We start from the raw sequence: 26,888 nt of genomic DNA, 5'->3' as shown, positions 1-26,888 counted from the left end.
AACCACGCATCCTTTGGGGGAGGGAGGGGGTGAAAAACATCTCTCCAACTGCTTGGATGAAAAGAGGGGCATGTTTTCTTGTAAACAAAACAAACAGCCATATTGCTTTGTGTGCGCCTCCCAATCTTGAGAAAATACTCAATAGAGACGGACGTTTGCTCGCGGAGGTTTGATTTATGCGTGCGCAGCTACCTGATTTGCGCTCTTGAATTTTGACAGTGATTTGCGCCATACCATCATCACCTGCACTCCTCCGGCTGCACATTAAGACCGATTCGTCCAGCTCGCAGACCGGTCCGTCAGTCTGAATCTGTGAGTATCTTGCCAACTTTACAGAACAATGGAGGAGCCTGCGCATGTCTTATGTCATTATTTCCATTTTCAAAAAATCGATCCGAAGTTGGCAGGATATTCACAGATTCAGACTTTTTTTTACCAATACAGACCGGTCTGTGAGCTGGACGCATCTGTCTCAATGTGCGGCCGGAGGAGGGCCGGTAATGATGGTAAATTAAGGTTGTAGCTGGTTGTCATCTACGCTCCACTGTGGCAACAGAGAGGTATCGTTTGTTTTTTATTTCATAATTTCGACTTTCTATCCCCTTTCTGTAGTGCGGAAATGGGCTTCTATAGTTCTGTGAATGCATAACTCCAGCCAATCCAGAGACGGGGTTTGTAACCAATTAGACGTAGAGATGTTGTAGCATGGTGACTGGCCCCGCCCCCTTACTGTCAAAAAGAACAACAGCGAGCGCGTAGAAAACATCTTTGAGCCCAAGCAGAGATTAGTCTCGCGAGCAAGGAAGTTCACGTTGACAGTGATTTGCCACCATACTCTCTTTACCTTGCCTTATTATACAGCAATACATCACCAGTAACCTCAATTACAAATGCCGTAACTTACAAAAACCTTTATGTACACATTGAGTTAATTTGAAGCTGGATTCAAATGTGGTTAAAGGGTCAGTCTGCCTAAATGACAGACAACTTTGTTCTTATGTGCCTTCACATGATCAGGGATCCATTTAAGAGATTTTTGCCCACACTCTAATATAATACAGGAGAATGGAATTCAGCATGTGATGTGAAAGGCACTGAAGAATGACATCTAAAACAATCCTCTTCCTTCATCCAGTGTAGACATTATGTCTACTTATGCTCTCTAAAATGCAAAAGAAAACACAACGGTTACCATTGTATATTTCTACTAACCACAGATTTTCTCAAGTAATAACTGATGATGAGTTGTGAAACGGCTGGTTAGGAACACAACCACGCAATTGTTAAAGGGTTGCGTGAGGCGGTTGCCCTCACAGCCACAACATATACCCCTTTTCCACCAAGGCAGAACTGGTGCTAGTTCGGAGCCAGAGCCTAGTTTCAAATCGGTTCTTTGGTTTTCCACCACCAAAGCACCAGCTCCGAACCAGTAAAAGTGGTTCTTAAGTAGCACCATATCATTGCTGGTCTAGAAGTAAGAACCGCTTACGTCAGCGGCTGAGGGTGGGGTTACCGTGACCAACAAGACGAGAGAAACTTTGTGATCCGCCATTTTTCGATAGCAGCTAATCGAGCAAACAACAACACAATGGACGCTACTAGGCAAAAACAGCACTGGTCAGACGAGGAAACAAGCTGCTTTCTTGCACTCTGGTCCTCTTCAGAAGTCCAGAGTAAGTTAGATGGGGCTTCGCGGACGAAACCGGTTTTGCAGCAGATTCAGAGAGAGATGGCTATAGCTGGTTTTGACCGGAGCCTCGTCCAGATAACAAACAAACTAAAAAAACTAAAAGACTATAGGGACCAAAAAAAGGACCTCGGTCGAAGCGACAATGGGCGCCCACGCCAAAATCCACATTTTGACGTTCTCAACTGTGTTCTCGGCGATAAGTTCAATTTTTATTTGAGTTGTTCTTATCTTAGCATGTTTCTTAGCTGTTAAAGCACTGTCGTCTTGTGTGTATTTTTATAAAACTGTCTGCCATCAACGACCGTGAAGACAACGTTGAGTTGCCGCCACCGCTGGGCTGCAGCTCTTCCGTGCCATCGTGTAGCAGCTCTGGAGAAGCATTTTCAGAACGGAGTATGTTCAAATTATCACACCATACACTATGCAAACATTGAGATGTGTCTGTATCTTATATATCTTATATATTACATATATATTACACACATTGTATATTACTGTCATGTACTGAAACATTGTTTTATATTTGTTTTTCTTCATTTAATTTCTGAACAGGAATACAAAATGCTTTATGTCAAAATTCAATTATGTTACCTTGAACGAAAAGCAAATTTTTCTTTTTATAAAAGTTTAGAATAGAATATAAAGTCAATCTGATATTAACTTGCTATATACTATATAATGTTGATATACTGTTTATTACGGAACATGAGCAAAATCTGAAGTGATATTGATGTAGTATGATGCTATACATTTTTTTTATATAATAAATATAGCAGATACATATGCGTAATTCTCTGCTGAAAACAACTATTTGCGATGCTATGACAACACCTTGACGATCTGTATTCGTTTTTTATTATTATTGTTCTACACAGGAAAATGGAAGAGAGATGGTACCTCGGAAATCCTTCAATATCTGGAAAGGGCAGATGAGAGGTTCCTGCAGCACAGCAAGGCAATGGATAATGTCTTGTGTCAGGACATGAGAGCGGACACACAAACCCTGCTTGGACTCATGGGGCGCATGGTGGCCGTATTGGAGGCACAAGTTAAAAAATAACTTTGGTTGCCGCTTTTCATGTCATTTTTTATATATTTTTTTACAATTGTTACCTACAGAACTTTATTTTTTAAGATTTCTGTTGTTTTTTGGTTTAAATAAACATGTTTAGTAATGCAAATATCTGGTCCAGTTTCTTAAACACTTAACATGCAAATATTGCATTATGGTTTGTGTTTTTAATGCAATTTACTTTTATATAAATGTGTACATTAAACAGCCAAGTGATGCAATTAGCTGCATATACAAATCTATATTATTTCGATATGAAAAATGATTAAAATCCAAATTACTTCATGATTGGAAGTTAATAAAAACTTGGTTGGTTTTAATCCCGGCCAGAAGTGTGAAAGGGTTGTTGATTGAGGATGATTGATAAATGATTCACAAAATGCAAGTTTTAGAGATTACATGGTTCATTTAATGGATGAGAATGTAATACAATTCAAAAGTGTAGATTTCAATAAACACAAACTGCAGTGTTACAAAAATATTGCAACAAATATAGCTTTGGCGTATTCAAAGAATCACTCGTTCCCTCTGTTAAAATGCATCATTAATGCAGCTCTGATGTCAGCCCCTTCTGTGTTTGCCCGCTCAGGTATTGTCTGAGCAGTAGGCTCTATGTTTAGAGTCCTGTCTGGGTGCTCTTCACTGAAATTATCACCATGTTCCTCACAAATGTTATGGAGGACACAGCAGGTCAGTGCCATCCTCTTGCTCAGCTCCAGCTTGCAGTCGTTTCTTTTTAGGAGGCACCTCCATCGTCCTTTTAAATCTTCCAAAAGACATCTCCACAACCGATCGTGCACTGCTCAGCCTGTAATTGTATGTGTGCTGTTCAGGGGTCAGTCTGCCAGTGTCGCAAAAGGGCTTCATGAGCCAATTCTGCATGGGATATGCCGGATCACCGATCAGGTAATGTCCAACATCACAGCCAGAGATAGTCACTTTGTTTTGCCCTAGTAATTCCCCGTCACTTAAGGCCTCCCACAAATGTGACTGTCGTAGCACTCTGGCGTCATGCACACTCCCAGGATAGCCAACACAAACATCCCAGAATAGACCTTTGCCATCCACAACTGCTTGCAGAACAATAGAATGCCAGCCTTTACGATTGAACTAGTCTCGTGGATAGTCCTCTGGTGCAATTACTGGAATGTGGCTGCCATCAATTGCACCCACACACTGTGGAATTCTCCAACGATTATTAAAGAAAGTGGACATTTCTAGCAACTTTTCAGCATCAGGAAATCTTATGTGGATAGGAAGGAGCACTGTGATAACTGTGTTGCAGAATTCCTGAACACAATTAAATACAGTGCTGAGGCCTACTCCAAAAAGATGGCTAATGTCTGGTTTTATTTTGTAGTTTCCTTCCTCTGTTCTCCCTGGGTCACGTCACTTCCTGCCTTGTCCTGTCGTCCGCTGTGATTGTCTGTCATGTCATGATTGTTCCCAGCTGTGTCCAATCACCTGCACCTCCCTTGTGTATTTAAGCCATGTGTGTCTGTTGTCACTTGTCGCGTCATTGTATGGAAGTCCACGTCCACGTCCACGTCCACGTCCTCGTCCTCGTCCTCGTCCTCGTCCTCGTCCTCGTCCTCGGTTCCAGGTTCCAGTCTTCGTTTTTTTCCCCTTGGCCTTTTGCTTTTGAAAACCCTTTTGACAATTAAAGTCCCTTTTCTTTTTGAAAACACTGCGTCTGAGTCCTAGTGATGGCAAAGTGAAGCTTTCTGAACCAGTGAAGCTTTCCAGCCAATTGTATCGGAAAAAGGTTCATTCATTCAATGCATCGCAAACTCTATGATGACCTCTGCTGTTGAAAACTTGTAGTGCAAATGTATCGAATAGCCCACCAGTATATTTTGGCCCAGTCTCTGTGGGTTGAACATGATTATGAAAAGTTGAACCAATAAATCATCTAATAAATACATGGATTCCTATATGAATAAAACTATTGTTTTTCAGGTTTGAATTGTGTCCTTGTTTGTGTATTTCAATTCTCTGTACATTGGAAAGAAGTTTATATATATTGAAGTGCTTGTGGACACATGGGATGGGGCATGAAGTTATTATTGATTTTTATTGAGAAACACAATTTTCTCCACAGAATTGGGGTTGAGTCGGTTTCTTAGATACTATTTCCCCTGCCTTACAAAAAAGGCGCTTACACGACACGATGAGGCAGGAATGCTCAAAAGATTACGTGCTAATACAAATAGATGTGGGTACACATGTTTGTGTTTGATTCAATATTTTAGCGGGTCTTCACTCCGTGGAATGTTTGATTCAGCCAAATATCGGGTGGTCTCCACAATAAAAATAAACATCCATAATTACACAATACAAATGACAGACTTTGTCTGCCTATTACAAACCTTGTTAGAGGAAATCAAATTGAAGTGCTCCCACATCTCGGAGCGACCTCTCTTTGCCACAGCTTCCATTGTAAATTTGCTAATACTACTACAACACAGACTGACTTTGACTGTATCAAACAGACAAGCCCCAACCCTGTTTCGCGCCCATTTGAATCAATTCGAAGCGGTCACGTGACTATGCGCCGGAACGAAGCTTCAGACGTCACTGATGACGTCACTGAGCCGGAGCGAAGCTTCGGACGTCACTGATCACGTGATCAGCAGCGAACGAACCGAGCACCGATACAATTGCTTCGCCCTGCACTGGTTCATATTTCGACACAAGCTTCGAAGCAGGAGGCTGGGAGGTAACAACACTACTGAGTCCTACCTTCCCCACCATGCAGCTCCCTGACAGCTAATTGTCCTGTACTCAACACCCGTGGCCAGTTTCCAGATGGCAATAGCCACACGCTTTCGGATTGGGACACATAAACTGTAGTTTGTGTTTCTTCTCCCCATGGCATGCTTGACCTGACAGCAGATGTGCTCAAATGATCCTGAGGATACACGGAAATTCTGCATGAATTGTAACTGGGTGAAATCCGGAACAATTGTGTCCCACCAGTGGTCAGATCGTGGGCACATTACCGGTGACCTCTGCCTTGCCTTGAGCTGCAAGATTGCCTGTAAAGATTAGGGTATAGATATGTTTTCTATCAAGTGTACAGTGCTGTATAAATACTATAGAAATAGTTGAGCTGTAGCTGTGAAGCGGTTATTAATTCAAAGTACCACTTAAAAGACAGGGCTACTTTATTTATAAGGTTTTTTTCAGTCTTTTTAGGTTCATGCATTGTGTTTTTCAGACAACTTACTGGTCACGTGTTTGCAGATTTTCTAGTTTTAATACTGTGAGTGGTTTTTGCCTATGACTCAGACATACAAACAAGTGTTCACAAAGATGGCGTCGTTATACTTATTCAACCAATGCTTAATACATTTTTTTTAACTGCAATGCGATCGATTATCAGCAAAGTCGATGTTAGGAGGTTAGCAACATGCTAAGGCTAAATATGAATCTCAGGCTAAAGTCGGCATCTTATTGTTAAAAATAAATGTTGTACATACAGTTACTCTCGCATGTAATCTCCGTCTGTACGAATAAAGGCGAGCCGCACGAACATGTTTGATCCACCGTGTTTGGATGTCGATGTAGGTCCGCAAAGCCATGAACATCAATAGCAAAGAAACGTCCGCCATTGTTGATGATGTGTTTGTGTTTGGCGCCGCCACGCTAACGTTGCTGGGAAAGACGAGACGTAACTGTGACGTAGGACTTGGCTCTGCGCTGGCTCTTTAGCCTGTGGAAAAGCAAACCGGTTCTTTGGAGGCTCGTCAGTTGAACCAACTCCGATACCGGCTCTAGCTCTGGCTCCGAACCAGCACCTGGTTCTTGTTGGTAGAAAAGGGGTAATGGAGGTGCTTTAAGTGGTCCGTTTGCCTCTCATCCCCCCTCTGTTTAACACTGCAGGAATTCCTCTCTAACAGGCTGACAGCCCTAATATGTACATAAAATGTCATACAAGTTTGTCAAACAGGGCGCTGCGGCTGCTTTGTAGAAAACTGGCAATGGACCCTGTGGATGCAATTCACCAGAAAAATCTGCTAAATATTTTATGCAAAGAAAGTTTGCAAGTTCAAGGTTGATCAGATTAAATGGCTGGGAGTAGCACAGCGCAGTGGCGTTCTCAACTTGACCTGGATCCATAAAGTTAACTCATGTTTTCTTGAGCAGTGTTTTTCACACTAAATCAACCTGACTAGGCAATGTTCCAAAATATTAGTTTTTATATTTCTTTGAACATTCGATTTAGTCAAATCCCCCCCCCTCCCCCCCTTTGTCCTAACTGATTAACTATCTTCCTGATGTTTTCCCCTTATTTCACTACCCCCCCCTCCTCTGTCCTAACTGCTTAACTATCTTCCTGATGTTTTCCCCTTATTTCACTACCCCCCCTTTCAGATATGTTGATGCTGGCCTGGCGTCTGCACCGCTGTGTCTCCTTGCGCCGACACACGTGATACTCATGGGGTCGATATGGTGCAGGTGTAAAAAGAGTGCCTAACCCCTAATTGCTCCGCAGGCACAAATGTAAAAAGCCATGGGTTAAAAATGCAATGTAAGTCGCTTTGGATAAAAACGTCAGCTTCTGACCTGTAATGTAATGATAGCTTTGTCCCACTGCTAGTGTCCCTACACCAGCGGTTCCCAAACTCAAGAATGCCGCGGCCCACTTTGAAATCTGAAAATCTTTGGCGGCCCACCCAAACCTTTAATCACAACTCTGATCAAAACATAAACTAGGGATGATTAAACGACCTTAAGAATTTAACCGATTTAACCATTTTCTCCAGAGCTCATGTGTTGTGTTTTCCATATAATAAGGCGCATATGATGCTGCAGTCAAACGTTTGGCGTCGGGACGGGTGGATGGGGGGGATGTGGAGACTGTGTTTTCAGGGTCCGATCGATGCTGCGAGGTGCGTCCACTCCCGCCGCCCCCCTCGCCATCCACGCCTTAAATCGTCTGCTGCTTTTAGAATAACTTATTTTCCCCGTTAAGATGGTTCAGCTACTGTAGAGAAAAGGGCACCGTCTCTCGCTCTTTAATCTCATGAAGTGCTCGGCAAGAACGACAGCTTTGTTTCTCCAACGCGCCCTGAAACAAGCTCCACATCTCACGTGCTTGAGCGCCCGCTCAGCATCTCGCTGTCGTAGACCGAGCTTTGGCATGTTTGCCAGAGCGCCTTGAGCGCCGTGTACAACCAGTATGGATCAACCGATTAACCAATTGATCCACATGTAAGGCGCTCCGGATTATAAGGCGTACAGTCGTTTGAGAAAATTAAAGGCTTTTAAGTGCGCCTTGGTGTGCGGAAAATGCGGTATATTTACTTTAATACTGCAAGAGGGCGCCGCATTTGACATTTTGTTTGGCGGCGCCTTTTGTTGAATAACGACAGGCGGACAAGAGCAGCCGTTCCCAGCGAGAGCCTTGTTTTATTAATCTGTTCGTTTAAATTGTTTGTGCTTCATCAATTAATGTTTCACATAACTAATGTGCCGCATCATAAATATTTTGATATTATTCAAACTTTTCAAAATTGAAAGTTAAAAACATTTATTTATTGTAAATTACCTCTCGCGGCCCACCTGCAGTACCTTCGCGGCCCACCAGGGGCCCACACTTTGGGAATCGCTGCCCTACACTATCCCTTCCTAGGCCTATATCTCTATCCTTGCATGCTTATTAGGTCTGGCCTAACTTTTCAATCCAACTAATAGCTTTGCCTCTCCGTCCGTCGAACTGCAAATCATTGCCTTCCTAGCTTATAGCTATACCCATACTTACACAATTACAAAAAGATGATAACATAGGCCCTATATTGGAATATAGAAAACATTTTTCTTCTACAATTATGAGCTGTAAAATCTGTTTTGAGGTTGACAGTAGCTAACGGAAAACTTAATGCTACTTACTAATGGACACATTTAAATTTCAGATCCCCATGATTGGGTCGCTTGAAAAGTAGCCTGCGAGCCGATATGTACATGCTTGCTAACACATTAGCCATGACAATATATTCCTGCTTCCATGAAGCGGAGAATGAACTGGCTTTCCACCAGGTCTGAAGACATTTTTATTTGAGGTAAATCCCCTACCGATTCAAAGTAATTTGACGGTGCCCGTATTCTTGCATCGGCAAATCATTATGACATTTGAGATTTCTACAGTGGAAAAAACAAAGCTTGAGATATTGCTGGTACAACAATTAATTGTTATTTATCAACAACAACATAAATGTATGTATCTATGTATGTATTTAAACAAGTTGTGTGTGTGTGTGAGAGTGTGTTAGGGTGACCATATCCATAACACCAAAAAGAAGGACACTATGCTGTTGTGAGGCTGTAAATCAGGGGTGTATCACGGCTGACGGGGACATACAGGGCATTGAAAATTCAGGACGTCTGGTCACCCTAGTGCAGGGGTGCCCACGCTGTTCCGGCTCGCAAGCTACTTTTCAACTAACCAGGTCATGGGTCCTACCGGTAAATAGTAGCGGTGACGCGCTCCAACAGCGCATAGCGATTGATGTATTGAGCACCCCTGGTCTAGTGTGTGTGTGTCTTGGACTATCCTTTGTGACAACAATATTTTGGTCAGTTTTTAAAGGTAGACATGCATCTTTCGACCACGGAGGCTCAGTTGCAGAGCAAATTGTCCTCCAATCAGTGACTTAATCCCTATGGTCAAGGTGCAGATGTAACGGAGTTAGAAATACACTGTAATTTTCAAAGTATTGTATTTTATTTTTTTGTTATTATTCAACAATCTAGTTGAACGTGTGTGCGTGAATTTTATTTTGATGAGTCAAATTTGCGGAAATTGCGATTCATCTCTCCTACGCCTCCTAGGCTTCCGTAGTCCCGTTTTTCCTTCACAGTAGCGTTACACTGTTGAAGGTAAGTTGAGAGAAAAACGACGTCGCACTATTTCGCTTTGTTCTTAAATATAACTGTTAACATCAGCTACCATTAGCGTGGGTAACATGACCACGGTTCTCAGCTGTGGTGCGTCATTATTCTAGACGATGGAGTGGTGATAAAAGTATACGTTTGGTCATTGTTTAATTTCGCGCCGTTTGTACTTGCTACATCCGGTCGTCCTGACGTATACGTTCCCCTCTATAGACCCTGTGTGTAGGGAGCTGATGTGCGGAGACCAGAAGGCAATGTCTGTGTTTTATTGTCTTCTGCAGGAGCAAATAAATGCTGAAAAGATCAGTACCTGAGTCGACTACTTCCATGCCCTAAACACATCTGTTACACAGACACCACACCTACTCCTCTAGGCTGTGCATATGATAACGTAGTATTCATGGACCTCGCTTGGTGGCCCCTATCACAAGTATATGAATGGGAATAAATGGGTGAATGATGACATAGCTCAGAGCTTTGAGAGATTGGAAGACAAGAAAATGATCTATCCCATCAATCGCGAGTCATCCTAACGAGGATTGTTGTATGTAAACTTCGAAAGACTGAAGTTTGTTCTGAAAAAACTGTATGCATTTGTATGTAACGAGCGTATGTTGACACCTTGTCTGCACACGTCAAAAAATGATTAGGGATACAAAGAGTTTCATAATTTCAAGCTGGCGCCACTGATTAAGTATTTGAGAAGAAAACAAATTGAGAGTACTGTTGCAGTACTAAGCACACAGCAGTGTCACTCATCAGCCTATCAAGGTGTGCAAGACCTGCTTTTGACTGGCTGTGAATGACAAAATCTGGGCGAAAAAAAAAATACTTGATACTTGGGCAACCACATAGTGTTCCACACTCTGCGTGTGTGAGCTTCACCTCCCTACAGTTCAGAGCTCAAAAAGTGCTCTATTTAATTCAAGCAAAGGCTGTGCAGCAGCTCAGAGAAGCAGTGATAGATGTTTCCGACATGCGGAGCAGGGGAACATGCAGCACAAATATATTTGAAATCCGGGCAGTTCAAGAGGGAGGTCGTTTTTCTTTGTTTGAGGCAATAATGGCTGACAGAGAGGGACACAAAATTACAAATCTACTCGAGGGAAAATGCTACACATAGATTTTCCTAATGTATTTTTTACACACATACACACCCGACAAAAAAGAAAAAAGCCTCATTTTGGAGCTTCTGCTCAGTGACCGTTAGACAAATGAAAGCACTTTTTGCTGAAGTATAATTTGGATTTGTTATCACATTCTATTACATTAATGGTTGCACGCCTGTGATGCATAGGCCTACTCAGAAAAGGGAGAGAAAAAAAAAGGTTGAATAAGACCGAGTGAGGGGGGATGTCGGAGAAATGTACCAACTAGAATGAGCTTCATATCCTGAGGCAAGGCTAGTTAATATTAAACTCAATTTAAAACCTTTCATAGCTTGAGTCTTCACAGGTAAATGAATCTTGCATGAAGGGGAATTTCTGTAAGGAATCACAATGCCCTGCAGATTGACCGTCACTAAAATACAGTTCACCTCCTTTTTCAATCTGGGAAAAGAATGTGGAGAGAATACTGTAGTGTGAATGCCAAAGCCTGTTACCTCACTACACCATCATCTTAGTTTACAGTCCCTAAATCTGAAATAATTAACCAAAAAACAAGACTGACAAGATATTAGTCATTGACAACATTTGTCACATCATTTTCAATCTTCACGCCTATTTTCCCCCAAAATGATTTATTCTAGTTTAAAGGACCCATCGTATGCCCATTTTTCCACAAGTTGACATGGTTCCTTGGGGTCTCAATGAAATGTTTGTAATATATTTTGGTCAAAATACCACAAGAATCATTTCAAACAGCACCCTTTTTACCCTGTCAAAAACACCTCCCCACAGATGTTTGGGGAGCTGTTTTGAGTGCCTGTTCCTTTAAATGCTAATGAGCCAGCTCCCCCCTCTCACCTCCCCCCGCCCCCCTGGGTCGAGTGGTGGTGGGGGGCGGTCCAAGGCCATGTAGGCAGACTCCCTACATGGGCGTGCTTCAAAATCTGCGTCGACTTTGGTGGTGATCCCATTGGACGCACTCAAGCATATCGTTTCTGACACCACAACACCACACCACAACAAGCCGCGTGAGTTGTTTTTTTCCAGCGTTTTTGTGTTGGGAGACATGCCAGATACCCAAATTAACGTATAGAAGCACTAAAAAAGTGGAATTTTCATAATATGGCCCCTCTAACTGTTAATATGGATTGTAAAAAATAAATATACTGATAAATGGCCTGCTTATATACAGCTGTGGATACTTTGATTAACATACAACACCCCCTTGATGTACATCCAACTGCTTTTTGATCTTGAGTATGTCACAAACTGACGTAAGCAAGTTGCAGTTGTGTGTCAAAAATCTGTGGTGTGAACTCCTGTAGTGTTTACAATTTTTTGGTGTCTTGTACGTTGAAGAATTTTCATGCATATGCATTCACGGGAGCGTCAAAGGTGGGAGTTTTCCATAAAGAGATGGGAGGGGATGCTAGAGTGCGCCTAATGTACAGAAAGCAAAAATAGGAAAGGAGTTCTCCTTTTTTGCGGTGAAATCTCTCCACCTCTTAAAAGCGGGTGGTAACCAGAATGCGGGATTCCTTGCATATGCCTCGTGGTGAAATGACAGCATTAATGTGAGCCTGACGGCAAAATAGGACAAGGAGACGAGTTGAAAGGATTTTTGCCACAAGTATCACACTTTTTAAGTTGATTGAACGTTTAAATCCTCGCAAAGGGCGGTATAGTGGGCGGAGAAGGGCGCCTGTTACCCAATGAACTGCAGGTTTTGTAAAAAAACTAAAGTTTCACGGCGTCATTTGCCAAGGCGCTGATAACACTACGTTTGCAAATGTACGTACCGGAGGGCCTGACTTGGTGACTGTGGTGCAAACTCGATCTTCCCTTGGGAAAAGACAACCTGAAATTTCCCCGCTGTTTCCAACACTCAGTGGAATGTGCTGAAGGGGGTGGGCACTCCACACTAAGGCCTGCATCAAAGGGGAACTTCATCTAAGTGTCTTTCCAGCTCTTGGGGAGTTCTACTGCATCTGTGTAAAGCTGCATTGTGTCTCTAGAGGGAGCGGTCTGATGAACGGCCTCTTAACCCCCTTGTCTGTTTGAGGCACCAACAAACACCTGAATCTCTGATGATTATGTCGAGTTGCATTGAATTGTGCGTAAAATAAATAATTGTAGTTGTCCTTCCCTGTTGGGTCATTCACATTGCCTTCACCTCCCTCCGGGATCTCACCCATACTTCTCCTATCTTAACATTGCCAGTGTTGACACTAGTGGTAAACGTTTATTTAAACAAATATACATTTAAGAAAATCATTTTTCCTAGGAATTTCTGGCCCAATGTATTTTAAAAAGCATTAAATCCTCCATTAACTTTTTACTATTAAATACGCTTCAACTATTACATTGACTAATTAAAAGGAATTGAGACAAAAATGCAATCTAGCGGGGACAAACCTGCTGTGCAGTGTTGCCAGCTTAGCAACTTTTTTTTCAAATATCACCTAGCAACAAATTTAGCTATATTAAAAAATATATTTGGCACTTTTTAGCAATTTTTGTGGAAAAGACTGAAATGCTAAAATGCACGCATTTTCCCTCTAAATAACTACACGGGGATCGATGGGGAAAGGGCGCTCTGGACTGTACCTCTGTAAAAGTTGCTGAGAATTTTGGTGGGCATGCCAAATTTCCTCAGCCTTCTTAGGACAGTACAGCCACTGCTGGGACTTTTTAAAAAGGGTTTTCACCCTTTCCACCCCGGTCTAATCAATATACAGTGGTTCTTCCTCCTTGGGTCGATAATAGTCTCCTTTGTCTTGTCTGTGTCACCAGGCCACAACCGTGATCATTCTAATGGCCGTAATATCATCTTCAAAGTTGATGATCCCTGTGCTCACAGTTTTTGTGTTGAAATTGCGGTTTTGTGGGTTGACCATTGAAAGCTGGTGGTCTATGAAGAGAAGGTGCGTGAGCGTTATTCAATGCATCGTCACTGGTGGACAGGTCAATAGACTATCACAGGGCCGACAGAGACTACTAACCAGTTCGTTTCATTTTCAGACTGAGCAATTTGGCGTGAGTTAACCTAACTTGCATGCACTTAAAAGTAACAACCTAACCTCTGACAACTAACTGAAAACTAGTACTAATTAGCAATCCTTGCTTACTAACGGACACATTTAATTCACAAGCAATCCTGACTGACTCCAATAAAGTCATCAGAGTAAGGTAATGACCAAGAATATATGGAATTCTTGTGACGTAGCCCTCGCTTCTGACAGATGAGGAGCTTGTTGTTTTTGATGATTTTGTTTATTGCGCTTACGATATGCAGCGTTATTGTTCCGTTTGGTTGGTTGGTTGGTTGTGGGCATCCTGATGTGGACAATCGAAGAGATACAGCCCCCAAGCACTTCCTTTAGTCCATTGCAAAGCCGAATAAAAATTACCGATAGCTCTGGATCTTTTAATAACTTATGATAAAAATCAGTGTCACTAATCATTACAGCTCTTCACACAATTGTAATTCACACTTCTGTGTACAATACTACTAGAAGATACTATACATCATATTAAGTAAATCTCTAACCCCAAATCTCAAGCCAATCCAAAGACGAGTGTTCTGCCTTCGATATTGAAGGAAGGGTTAAGAAAACCTTAAGGTTTGCTTTATTGTTTCTGGACTAAATAAGTGTAGTAATTTTATTTTGACTTCTGCGATGAAACAGGAAGTGATGCAAAAGGTAGTAGGAAGTTGCAGAGCAGTAAATGGCAGAGGGCGTGATTGTAGCTGTGTAGCATTTATATACAATCTACGTCAATCCTGTCTCTAAATTCCCCAGAAAAAAGATGGCTCTAAGTATTTATTTCTTTATCTGTTGAATGTTTTTTAAAGTACAACACGTGAAGAGAACAGTACAACAAGGTTTATAACCGGTTAGATGTAGAGATACCATGGTGACTGGGTCCGCCCCCTCATTATCAAAAAGAACATTTTTGCGAGCAAGCAAAGAGCTCGCACGAGAGGGACTTTTGAAATGTGTACTTTCCGCACCCGCATAGACCTGATTTTGACATTGATTTGGCTTCATACACAGACAAGTGCTGTGCTTTTTATCTTATCCCATCCCAGCAACACCACCTCTCTGTTAAAGCCACACCCTTCTGACACCTCATTGATCTCCACTCAGCATATTGTTTAATGCCAAGCCAAGAAGTCACTGTACTTTAACCTTTTGAATGGGAGTAGTCGTCAATACTTTTTTTTCTCTTGCCTTTTTTTACCCTAACCCTACTCCTTTCCTCCTGTGCCCTCCCCCATCCCACATCATGGTTTCATCAATATAATTCTACCGGGGGCTCCAAAATGTCTGCCAATGTGGCTGCTTCGGAAGCCCAGCCTGACAGGGCGGGGCAGGGTTGAAACACTCTCTTGCCAGCAGCAGCAGGCAGGTACATTTAGCATCTAGCCATTAGCAATCCTCATTGATTCGAACCTGGGGAGGTGAGGGATAAAGGAGACAATACACATCCTGTTTCACATCTCTAGATATATTATTGTATTGCCTGCAGCTGCACTAAATCCTGCGGGCTGACTGTAATGACTGGAAAAGGAAATGGAGGTTGAGGCTGACCTTGAGAACATTAAGCGGGTGATCAATACAGCACTTGAATTTACTTGGTCGCATTAAGTAATACATCTAGTACGCCCTGTGCCCGTCAATGCTTGGCCCCGTGTCATGTAATTACATTGTGATGGGTTACAAGCAGCTTTCCTAATTCATTAACATTAAGGAGAGTCAGCCTTCTGTTTCCTGTCTGCTTCTCTTCTATGTTGATTACACTGATTAAAAAAGCTCTGCTGTGCTATTGATCATAACATTTGAGTAACAACATGAAAAACTCATAGACATGATGTTCCACAGTAGTCAAAGAAGGAAGGATGAAATTCGTTTGTCTAGAATTCCTGGCATATATGAAACACACAAATATATATATATATATATATATATATATTTCCACCTTTATAATCGATTTTATTCTGAATCTATTACCACAGTAATGTACCAGTAAATTGAGAGTAACACATACTTCTCTCGAATGAATAAATCGTAATTGTTGGCAGGAGACACTTTGTTCATTGACTTTGTTGAGCTAACCACCAAAAGCTCATTATGTTTCCACATATCTTACCATTATGTGCATTTGTTTCTCAACTCCCTCACTCCTTCCACTGACTTGTGGCTTATTCGCATTTCAGCAGAAAAAAAGGGTATGTTGGTAAAACTGCAATAAAGTTTCAATATTACTTAGACAACAGAAAGTCTGCTCATTCGCACGGAAGTACGTTGTGTTCTGGTTCAATCTGTCGATGATGTACCTTGATATTTATAATCTTGTGGTGCCAAAGCTGATTGTCTACATCTGAGGTTGACTACCAGTACTTGCTTTTACAGAGAGCCAGCCTGTTTTAGTATGTTAATCTTCGTTCTATATATTCTATATATAAGACTTTTGTGTAGCCTTGACGCATGACTTGTATGTGATTCAATTCTGTTTGCATACATATTTAATAAATTCTACCAATGTACGTATGCAAGGATTTAGTTGGCAGACGGTTCATACAATCATCTTTTATTTTAAAAGTACCCTTTTCTGACTACTGGTTCTGTAGAACTTGCGGTCAACTGAACATGAGGCCCATCCCTGCTTTGAGTGCACCGCGGATGAAGAGCTACCCCAATCCACCACACGTGAGTAGGTGTGAGAAAAAGCATATATGTGAACTTTTTTGACACCTTGTGCGCTGACTTTCAGTCTTGAGTGAGTGTGTGTGAATTCATCCATGCATAATGTAGCCTCATAAGGCCATAAGGCAGATCAAATTTTTGCAAAACACTACTTTTAATAATTCATAATGAATGTCAAGAGTAGAGTCAGTGACTTATTTGCCATATTGAGGCCACTGGTCTTGTAGGTACACAGACCTCAGGGATTGGGGACGGAAGGAGGGTGAGAAGGACTTTATCAAACAGATGAAGGAGCTTGACAGTAAATCCAATTGAGTTCCACAGTGCTGCGAGAATTATCGGCTTTCTGCTTCCTCACTGGTATTATCTGGGTGTGCTCAGCATCTAGGGAGCCATTTGGGTGGTCGGTAAAATAAATCCCAGATAGTTTTAGGCATTATGGGGCAATTGTGCTTCAACGTGTCTTTTCCTTCATTTTCATTAATAGATTGTGTCCCAGCTCAGTCATACGCATTGATATGTTTTATTAGTTTCTGCCCTCCTTCTCTTTCATTATCGCAGTAAAAGGCTTTAGCCATGATTAATTCATATATTTTGAAATGACTGGAAATAGCCTCTGGCTAACTAAAACTCTTTAGTTAAGCTCTCCCAGATAACAGCTCATCCCTTCTCTCCTAAAGGTGCCCGGGCAGATCTATCACCATAAAACTCGGCCGAGCTACAACAATGGTAGCAATTTGTTATTGTTATTGGAATAGTAATTGGGGGGTGCAGGTGGAAGCTGGCATTTACCCCACGTGGCTGCTCGTTTAAAACTCGATGAAAGGGGAAAAGGGCAGGATTAAGTTTTGGAGAAGGGGGCAGATGTGAAGCTATTTGTTTTACATTTTAGTATATTGTATATCTTTATGTGTTTTTCTGATTTGTTTCTTCACATTAAGATCAGTGGCATCACTTGGATCCCTTCATACTACACACCCATCTCACAAAATTACTAACCTATGAGGTGTGAAACGTGCCCACATTTAACAATGCAAGAGACAAGACAAGCGACTACCTCTATTGTCTGTCCACCTCATCTCAAATACATTTTCAATTCAGTTATTGAAATATTGATGCGTGTAAATTCCTGAAATAGGGGGGAAAGGGAAGATATTACAAACGTTTTAGATCCCGGCTGTGCAGTCACAGTACATCCATCTCCTTCTCTGGCCTGCGCTGTTGTCACTCGGGCCCTCATGTACGTAAATTTGCAAACGTAGTATTGTCTGCGCCTCGGCAAACACAGACAGCGCAGGCTAGGATATTATCATGGATTAGTCAAAGTAAAAACTGCAAAACCTAGAAATTAGCGACAACCAAGTTGATGTTATTTTTGCATTAGTGGTGGGGAAATGTATGTATTGACTAGTGCGCTGTACTATGATACGGCTGAGTGCAGACTTCGATATTCCCACTGCTGATGCTATGAATATTCCAGACAGCATGTGCCAGATCCATTTTCGAATAAGCAGATTTGCACAGACTCACACTCAATATGCAGATCTGCACCAACTTTGCGCCAGACTTGTCTGTAGCTTTCTCACTGTGGCGGGTGCGGCGCGGATACTGGGCAGCTACGCAGACCAGACATGCCACAACTAAATTGAGTCCGCCCGGCGGGTGTGGGCCGGATCTGCGGGAGACCTGCAGCGCGCCAAAACTCTTACAGCTCTTCTTAGCCTGCTGAGACTTTATCACCCTGACCTGTCAAAGGATGCTAGAACCCTCCTTAAGACCAGAACCACATATAGCATAGAAAAAATGTGGAGGACTCTATTACTATATTGGCATTTTGTCGTCCTTTAAGCAGAAGCTACTACAGGTATTTGCAGATGGCTGCACACTAAAATTCCAAGTCAATATTGATTGATTGCCCTTGTTCAAGAGTAGTGGGATTCACGTGTGTCCAATTTTAGGATTTAGGAAGTTCTCCAATTAAAGAACCTGTTGTGATTGCATTGTTCTGAGGACCACATAAACCAAAGCCAGCGGAAGTCTTTTTGGAAGATTTTGTTTCTGAGTTGAACGAGTTAGGGTGTAGTATTGACTTTAAGGGCAAAAGGATTTTGTTAGATTCTGTCATATGTGATATGCCTGCCCGGGATTTTATAAAAAACATCAGAGTCATAATGGATATTTTGAATGTGATAAATGTGCCCAGAAAGGAGAGTATCTATCTGACAGAATGACCTTTTCCTTAGTCTCCTGCCCACTTAGGACACATGAATAATTTCCCCAAAAACATATTGAAGAACATCACCAGGGCCCTAACCCCTTCATGGGGTTAAACGTAAAGATGGTACCTCAGTTTCCAGGTGATTATATGCATTCTGTTTGTTTAGGTGTCGTTAGGAAGCTTCTGAACATTTGGCTTGGAGGAGCTCTCAGATTCCGTTTACCTGCTTTGATTGTTGACCGGATGTCTGACAATTTAACAGGCTTGCGCAACTATATTCCGTTGGAATTTGTTGTCTCAGGATGTTTTTGTTAGGGTTTGTACATCGGACCTGTGATTCTGCCTTCCTACTTGGACGCAAATATTTACAACAATTTTATGCTGCTGTTTTCCAGCGTTGCCATTTTTGTCAGCTCAACCTTCTCCTCGATGCACTGGCAGTACGTTCGTGACGCATTTTGGAGAAATATATGGCAAGGAGGCAATTGTGTACAATGTGCATGAAATAGTACACTTCGAGAGAGCATGGTTGTCTCGACAACATATCAGCTTTCCCGTATGAGAACCACTTGCAGTAACTCAAGAAAGAAAACCCCTACACCCCTCGCTCAAATGCTACTTCGATTGTCTGAGCAAAATCTAAATAATCAAATCATTGACGGAACATCGGTCTCTTTGAAAAAGCCACATTTTGTTGGACCAGTTCCAAATGAGCTTGCCTCTAGAAAAGTTAAAGGGCAGTACATCCAAATGGTTTCTAACCAACCACTATCAAAGTCTCAACAGGAAACAATGTATTTGCCATTGCTGGTGATTTAGACCCGATTTAGTTATTTCTGTACTTTTTAAAATTCATTTAAACTCCTGCAACTTCTGTATTTTTTTAGAACATCTATTGAAATTCAGCTCCCCCGCTTCCTGTATTTTCAGCAGTTCTTTAAAATAATTTCAGCTTTCTTTATGCCTGTATTAACAGCAATGTTTTAATATTCATTTCTGTACTTTTTTTTGCAATTTTTCAAATTTGTTTCAGCTGTTTTCAGCAAATCTATTGCATTTTCAGCAATTTCAAATTAATTTCAGCTTTTCCAATATCTGTAATTTCAGCAAATGTATTAAAATTCCCTTCAACTTTCTGTAATTTCAGCCATTTTCTCAAGTTCATTTCAGCTTTCAGCTTTTTGCATTCCAACGCATTTTCAGCAGGAAATGCATTTTATAGTTAAAATGTGTAAATGTCCAGAAATGGATTCCTTCTGTTGCTGAGCTCAGTGGGTACAATAAATAAGACAGAGATTAAAAGCAGGGTGTAAGAAATTGTCACTTAGCCACATAGCTAGCTTACATAACTACAATGATTTATCATAAATACAAATGTTGTGCAGGCAGTAAAAAAGGGGTTTGCATGATCATCAAACTATATTGGGAGAACCTTCATTTGTTCTTCCAATCCTGTCTCTGGTGTTTTCTTTTTCTATATTCTATTATGAGTAAAAAGTAGATGAGATTGTCTGTAATGGATTTCCATCCTGTGGCCTTTCAAGCGCAGGATGGCTCCTCCAGCCGATATCTCACCCCCAACCTGTAATGATTGCAGGTCTCATCATGACTGTTGGCTCCCAGCTGCAAGACTATCATCTTTAATAGAAACTGATGTTCCTTCAAATAACATCTAGCTGCATAAACATCCCTGTGGGGGCCTGTGTATGTGTATGTGTGTCGTGGTTGCAGGGATGACAGCATAACGTTACCACCCTGCAATCGACCTCCACAGGGCTTGTTTTCTTGCAGTAAACCAAACATTAATAAAGCTTCAACATCTTCTCTGAGATTGTGATCTAGAAGAAACAGCGAAAGAGGGAACTGGAGAGAGACACAGAGGAAGAAAGCTTTCCTGGCGTGTTGCATAGAGGTAGCCCGTATCTGTGTATCATCACATAATAAAAATATTTTTCATCTTCTTTCAGAAGAATTCATCCTCTCTTCTATGACCAGATACAACTACTACTGTGATAAAAAGTAATACCACAAAGCTTGTGTGATGATACATGAAGATCAGCACTATTGAATTTTGAAGATCTTAGAATTCATGATTATATGTTGACGAGAAAATTATTCATAAGAAATTCAGATGTAAAATTGGTTTTTCTACAGCAAACAAAATAGATACACCTCAATGACTGTGTGGATCTTAAAGACCTTTGGCTCATGGTCCATGGCTCGCCTTGGGTCAATGAGCATCTTGTGTGTTTTTGGATGTTTAATGAAGCAGTTTATCTCATTGTGTTTTAAAGAAGGGTTTATGTACCGGTGGAGAAGGCTTCCCAATACATTAGCAGGGCTCTCAAGTGTCATGCATTGAGCGTCACTCATTTCGGTCTCTAGTCACGCATTCCCTCCACACATCCATTCCTCACGCCAAGAAATCGCCGTTGATGTTGGTTACTCTTCCTCACCCGTCGATTGCAGTGTCCGCGCCGCCACACCCCCTCCCACCCCCCCAGTCAGTCGTAGCGTCCACCCCCGACAAAATGTGTTTTCTTGAAAACTTGAGAGCCCTGCATTAGACCTATCTGTCTTTTAAGATGTGAGCATTAGCATCAATGAAGGATCAGCTCTGGTTTACTGTCAGGTTTTGTGAGTTATTTTGTGTCAGTAATAACTAGGGACCATGTGGTCTGTAGTGTTCAAAAATGAAGAAACTCCAGACGAACAAAGAACATCTTGGATCGAAAAGTTAAAATCAAAAAGGCATTGTGCTAAAAAGTGAACATCTCATCTGAGGATCCGCTGGTTTCTGCAATCCACAGGCCACCAAGTAAGTCAACGACTACCACATAATGACGGTCTCTTGCTTTCACCAACTAAACAAACAAAGGCGCATTCACGTGTATATACAGATCAGAAAAGGGTATTGAAAGCAGTGTCCACGCCCCAGGGCAACTGACGTCTCCTGTGAGTTATTTTGAGTTTTTCACAGAATATGATGCAATGAGGTATCACACTTGATGGTGCATTCAATGTAACTTGGATATTTGAATGTCTCTCATTAATTTTTATATTTTATCCTATTATTTTGTTATAGTGATCTATAGATTTATATATTCATCATAAAAACACAAAATAAAAGGGTTTAAGAGATAGAATAAAGATTATCATCTGTAGTCTAAGACCTAAGACCTTGAGGCCACAACTCAGCCACAGAGGTTTTGAACATACACCCCTCTGGTTCAATGTCCCCTACCTCCACAGGAATGTGAGAGAAGCTCCGCCGGAGGTGTGAGTTGAAAATCTTTTGGACCGGGGCCTCCTCCAGATGTTCCCAGTTCATGCTCACTACACGCTTGGGTTTACTGGATCTGTCCCGAGTCTTCCCCCAACTTTTGACCCAGCTCATGACCAGATGGTGATCAGTTGATAGCTCTACCCCTCTCTTTATCAAAGTGTCCAGAACATGGGGCCTTAGATCAGACGATATGATTACAAAATTGATCATTGATCTTTGGCCTAGGGTGTTCTGGTACCACGTACACTTATGAACACCCTTATGTTCGAACATAGTGTTTGTTATGGACAATCCGTGACTAGAACAGAAGTCCAGTAACAAACAACCGCTCGGGTTCAGATCAGGGAGGCCATTCCTCCCAATCACAGTCAGAGTCCCCCCCCCCCCCGAAGGCGTAGGGAGGCAACGCTTTTGTCCACTGGGGTAAACTCCAATGTAGCAGTACTCAGCCACGGACTTATGAGTATCCCCACACCCGCCTGGCACCTCACACCATGGGCCACTCCGGAGTAGAATAGAGTCCATCCCCTATCCAGGAGTGTGGTTCCAGAGCCGAGGCTGTCCGTAGAGGTAAGCCCCACAAGATCCAACTGATAACGCTCCACCTTCCGCACAAGCTCCGGCTCCTTCCCCCTTACCCCAAGTGAAGGACTTCAAGTACCTCAGGGTCTTGTTCACGAGTGAGGGGAAGATTCGAGTGTGAGTTTGGTTGGAGAATCGGAGCAGCAAGGGGGGTATTGCACTCGCTTTACCGCACCGTTGTGACGAAAAAAGAGCTGAGTCGGAAGGCAAAGCTCTCGATCCACCGGTCAATCTTCGTTCCTACCATCACCTATGGTCGTGAAGGATGGGTCATGACCAAAAGAACTAAGTCACGGGGACACGGTCCATCTTTTCTATCTGCTTCGCTGGTTAGGAACCTTGGGATTCGCCAGCAAAGCCACGCCCCGCTGCTCTTTGCCGCGATTGCGGAAGAGACAGCACTTGGACTTTCTGGTTTACGTCATGTTTGTTTTCTGTCCACAGACAATACACGGAATGTGGGTTCTTCCGGTTTTATTCTGGAGTTGCCCTGGAATAACTTCACTTCCTGCCCTGGTGTTTTTTTTCCTGTGGGCGATTGTCTGCCGTGTTTAGCTTGACTAACGCCCCCACTCTATTTCAATAATGTTCTCGTAGTCATTCTAAAACCGGTTTATGTTTCTCTACCGACATCCTAATTGGAAGTAATATTAATTTCCCATTAATTACTAATTACTAGTTTTTGACTACTCTACCAGCCTCAGGATTCACTATAGCATGAAGTACAAAGTGGGTTAGTGTCTTAATGTCCCTTGTTACCGATGAAAGCACCAGGCTTGGCGTCCATACATCGGCATTTGTGCTGTCGTAATGGTTGTGATAGAGGGGCTGGAAAATGAATGGGAGCCTTCCAATTGCAGCACCTGCCTCACTCCTCGTAGAGATAATTTCAAGCTGGGAGGTTTCTATTGTTTACACGCCACGATTTATGAGAGCGTTATTGGATGTAAATGCTCAAAAACAACTTTTTATCAAAAAGCCAACATATTTCCTCCAGACATAGAGGTGCGAACCTGAGCTGGGTACTAATGTTGTGCTACTGCACAAAGGATAGAGGACTTCACAGACTGACTTAAAGGCAGCGGCATCATCTAGTTTAAGATATCAGGCTGAGATCCGTACTGAAGGACCTAAGGGGAAGGTGTACATTAAGAAAAGGGGACCAAATGCATTGTAGCGGGGAGGTCTCTCATTGTCATGTCAGATTGATTGATTGCCCAGTCAGCAATTACTCAACAAGAGATTTACCAGAGATGCCTTGGTCGGATAGAGTGGACTTTATTTGATGGTTTAGCATGTCAAAGATCTGACACAGCTCTATCCACCCCAAGCTCAGATTTCAGAACACCAAACAGAGCTGTGTCAGTGGAATAATGATCAACAATCTGCAAAAAAGTTTTGTGAGAATTCTATCAACCTTGGAATTTTGATTAGGAAAAACAGTAGCAGAACCAACCCCTAGTATTGAACCGGGTTTAGGATAGTAGTTTTTTCAGCAGTGACCTTTGCCTGCTTGAATGTCATGGAAGGAGCATGGGATTACCAGCATTGATGGTTGAATAATTTAATTTGAAAGGCTACAATTAATGTAGCTCCAGTGCCAGAGACCATTCTGATAGAGGAAATACCATGTCTTGTGTGCAGCAAAAACGTGCATACTGATGCATTTACACTTGTTATGAGTCATTGTGCACTAATCATTACCAGACTCCTGCCCAGAGCTAATGTGCATGGTGCATGAGAATCATTTTAATGTGCAACACATATTTTAATATAATTAATAGGACATCTTTATATGCAATCTGCTGTATTTCTATAATAATTAAAGATATGGAAGGCAGCAATCAACACGTCAATACAGCTGTCAGAGCTCCGAAGAGGCCCACTTCTTGGTTTCTTACTAGAAAACACAGAGCGGCCGGTGTCACTGCTCCGATATTGCTTTGCTTTCTTTTGCCACTTTTGTCTTATTTGGGTTATTTTTTCCTCCCTGCCTTATCAATGCCACATTAAATGTAGAGTGCCAAGGGAAACCCGGCCGCCGCTCAGAATGAAGCTCAGACAGATTCCGACCTCACTCTTAATGAAATGTGGAAAGGCCAGTGTGTAATATTAGGAGGTAGCAGGAGGCTGCCGCTATTCTACTGTGAATTACGGAGAAATAAAAGGTAAACATGAAGAGGAGTTAACTGTGTGTGTGAAGAACTCTGGCTTTTCGTTTCCGTGATGACAGCAAGGAGAGCTTGGGAGCATGTTGTTCCCTGGACAACGTGTTTTGTTGTTGCTTTCGTATCTATGGCGATGGAATGCCTCATCTGTGATGTCATCTCATTTTAGATCTTTGCTTTCATCTCTCCAGAGACATACTCATTGTGTCACCGTCAGTGCTAAGTGTTAGTAAGGCCTCAGGGAGGACTTACCACGAGGAACCAACACTGTCTGTTTAAGTAGGACATCGAAAAGAACAGTCTTGGACATCAGCATTTTTCACACCACTACGTTTGCGTCAAACCATATTATGGCCGGAAGACACAATAAAAATGTTGAGTCTGGGCGTCCTCAGGGACATATAGCGCCAGCCCTCAAAGTATCAAATTTGAAAATTGCTCTAAATGAAGCAAACAACACTGCATGAAAAGTGAGATTTTCGTCCCCGTAAACGCCCGGAAATCTCCCTAATTTCCGACAATTTCCGACAATTTGCAACCCGCACACGTCGCGTTTGTCTGTGCCACAAATTGTCGGAAACGAACCATGACGTATGTGGAGAGCTGGCGGAGGTGCGAATGGCCCGAATTAGCATATGAATGCAGCGAAACCGCGGGTGGCCGAGCCGAGCGGGCTTGAATATCCTTACTCCTTATTGGATGAAACCACAACTTACTTACTTATTTAAAATCACTCGTGATTGGCAGCAAAACCACACCTGGGCAGACCAGGCTTGAGTTTCCTTGTTCATGATTGGATGAAACCACAACTTTCAATCACTCGTGATTGGTTGGCAGATCTGTCGCTATTGGTCACCCGCCTCATTTTATTTATATATATTTATATATTCATATTATGCTGTATATTCATTTCATGGTTATCCTATGTAGGCTACTACACTATTATTAGGATACCAACCAGGACATCAATGAATTTATAGAGAAAATGAACATTTGCCACATGTTTATGCAAAGAAAGAGCTTTATTAACAACACACAAACAACAACTACATACAAAGTGAGGATCTGCCCACACTTGGGTAAAGGCGGTTTAAAAACTACAGCTCCGTAAACTGTCCGTTTGCCTCCTCGGGGTTGTAGACCGTCACTGGCGCCGTGTTTTCCGAGGCAGGTCTGTTGTGCAGGCGGCTCGTGTGCGTGTGGCGACCGTACAATCCACCCCGAGACCCCGCCAACAACGCCGTCCTCTCCGCCCGACGTGAGCTCCACGGTGGCGGATTTCCAGAGTTCCACCTCGTCATCAGCCAGCGCACTTTGTCTCGATTCCAGCAGCTGTAAAAACAACAATGAATCAGTACTGTGCGATGCGATGCGTACGGACACAACACATCTATCAATGCACCTGAAAAAAGTCAGCAAATAAACTCTGACCGTCTTTCTTCTCGCTCGACTCCGCGCTGAATCCTTCGCAGCTTCCGCCCGCAATGAGTGTTCCGGCTGAACCTGAAGCTCCTGCGTCCCGTCTCAAAATACGTCTCACAGGCGGCTGGAAAACAATTAAATGAGTGTGGTATGAATAAAAAAAAATCAAACGCAAGTCACAGTAACATTTAACAAGGAAGGAGAAACAGTAAACAGTGTCACTTACACACAATGACGTTGTCTAAATCTGGACTTTTCCGGGAGCAAATACGAGGTCACCGCCTCATTATGAGGCGAGATTAGTCTGTGAAAACAAAATGTACAGTTATGATCGGTATCTATACGTATATATTTCCTTATAACGCAGAAAGAAAGCATATTCTTTAAATCTTACTCTTGCTCCGGTTCGTAGCGCCTGTAATTTGTCTCGGAGTTGTGAAGACGGCGCAGCGCTTCCTGTAAACGACACGGCAAAGAAAATACACTTTAATAAAGCAGTTTCTGCTCACTTGTAGGGCTACTAGGCTACTCTACGCTTAGCTTGAGGCTATGCTACTTTTAGCTTAGCTTGCAGTCATCGAACGTATTCTTACCGCTATCGTGTGATTGTGCGCCCGTCTCCTCTTCTTTGAGTCGGTTCCTCTCCTCCATGGACAGAAACCCGCAGAGTCCCGAACGCTCCAGTGGAGCGAACCGCTCGTTGATATCGGCAGTTTGTTGTTGGAGTTGACGA

At 42.4% G+C, this 26,888-nt stretch overlaps 2 long non-coding RNA genes across 2 annotated transcripts; one reads left to right on the top strand and one right to left on the bottom strand.

Annotated features, from left to right (window-relative positions):
• The first annotated feature begins 1,095 nt into the window (after window positions 1-1,095).
• Window positions 1,096-3,102, top strand: LOC120817929 (uncharacterized). The gene is made up of 2 exons (XR_005712049.2): window positions 1,096-2,083; window positions 2,566-3,102. It is a non-coding gene; the product is annotated as an uncharacterized LOC120817929 (long non-coding RNA).
• Window positions 3,103-25,736: 22,634 nt separating this feature from the next.
• Window positions 25,737-26,510, bottom strand: LOC144406343 (uncharacterized). Its single transcript, XR_013467630.1, has 3 exons — window positions 26,382-26,510; window positions 26,165-26,279; window positions 25,737-26,065 (listed from the first exon to the last, which is right to left on the bottom strand). It is a non-coding gene; the product is annotated as an uncharacterized LOC144406343 (long non-coding RNA).
• Between the last annotated feature and the right edge of the window lie 378 nt (window positions 26,511-26,888).

The sequence above is a fragment of the Gasterosteus aculeatus genome, chromosome 4 (genome assembly GCF_964276395.1).
Source record: "Gasterosteus aculeatus chromosome 4, fGasAcu3.hap1.1, whole genome shotgun sequence".
NCBI classification, from domain to species: domain Eukaryota; kingdom Metazoa; phylum Chordata; class Actinopteri; order Perciformes; family Gasterosteidae; genus Gasterosteus; species Gasterosteus aculeatus.
Note: the sequence above shows the minus strand (reverse complement) of the source record. Positions and strands in the feature narration are given on the sequence as shown.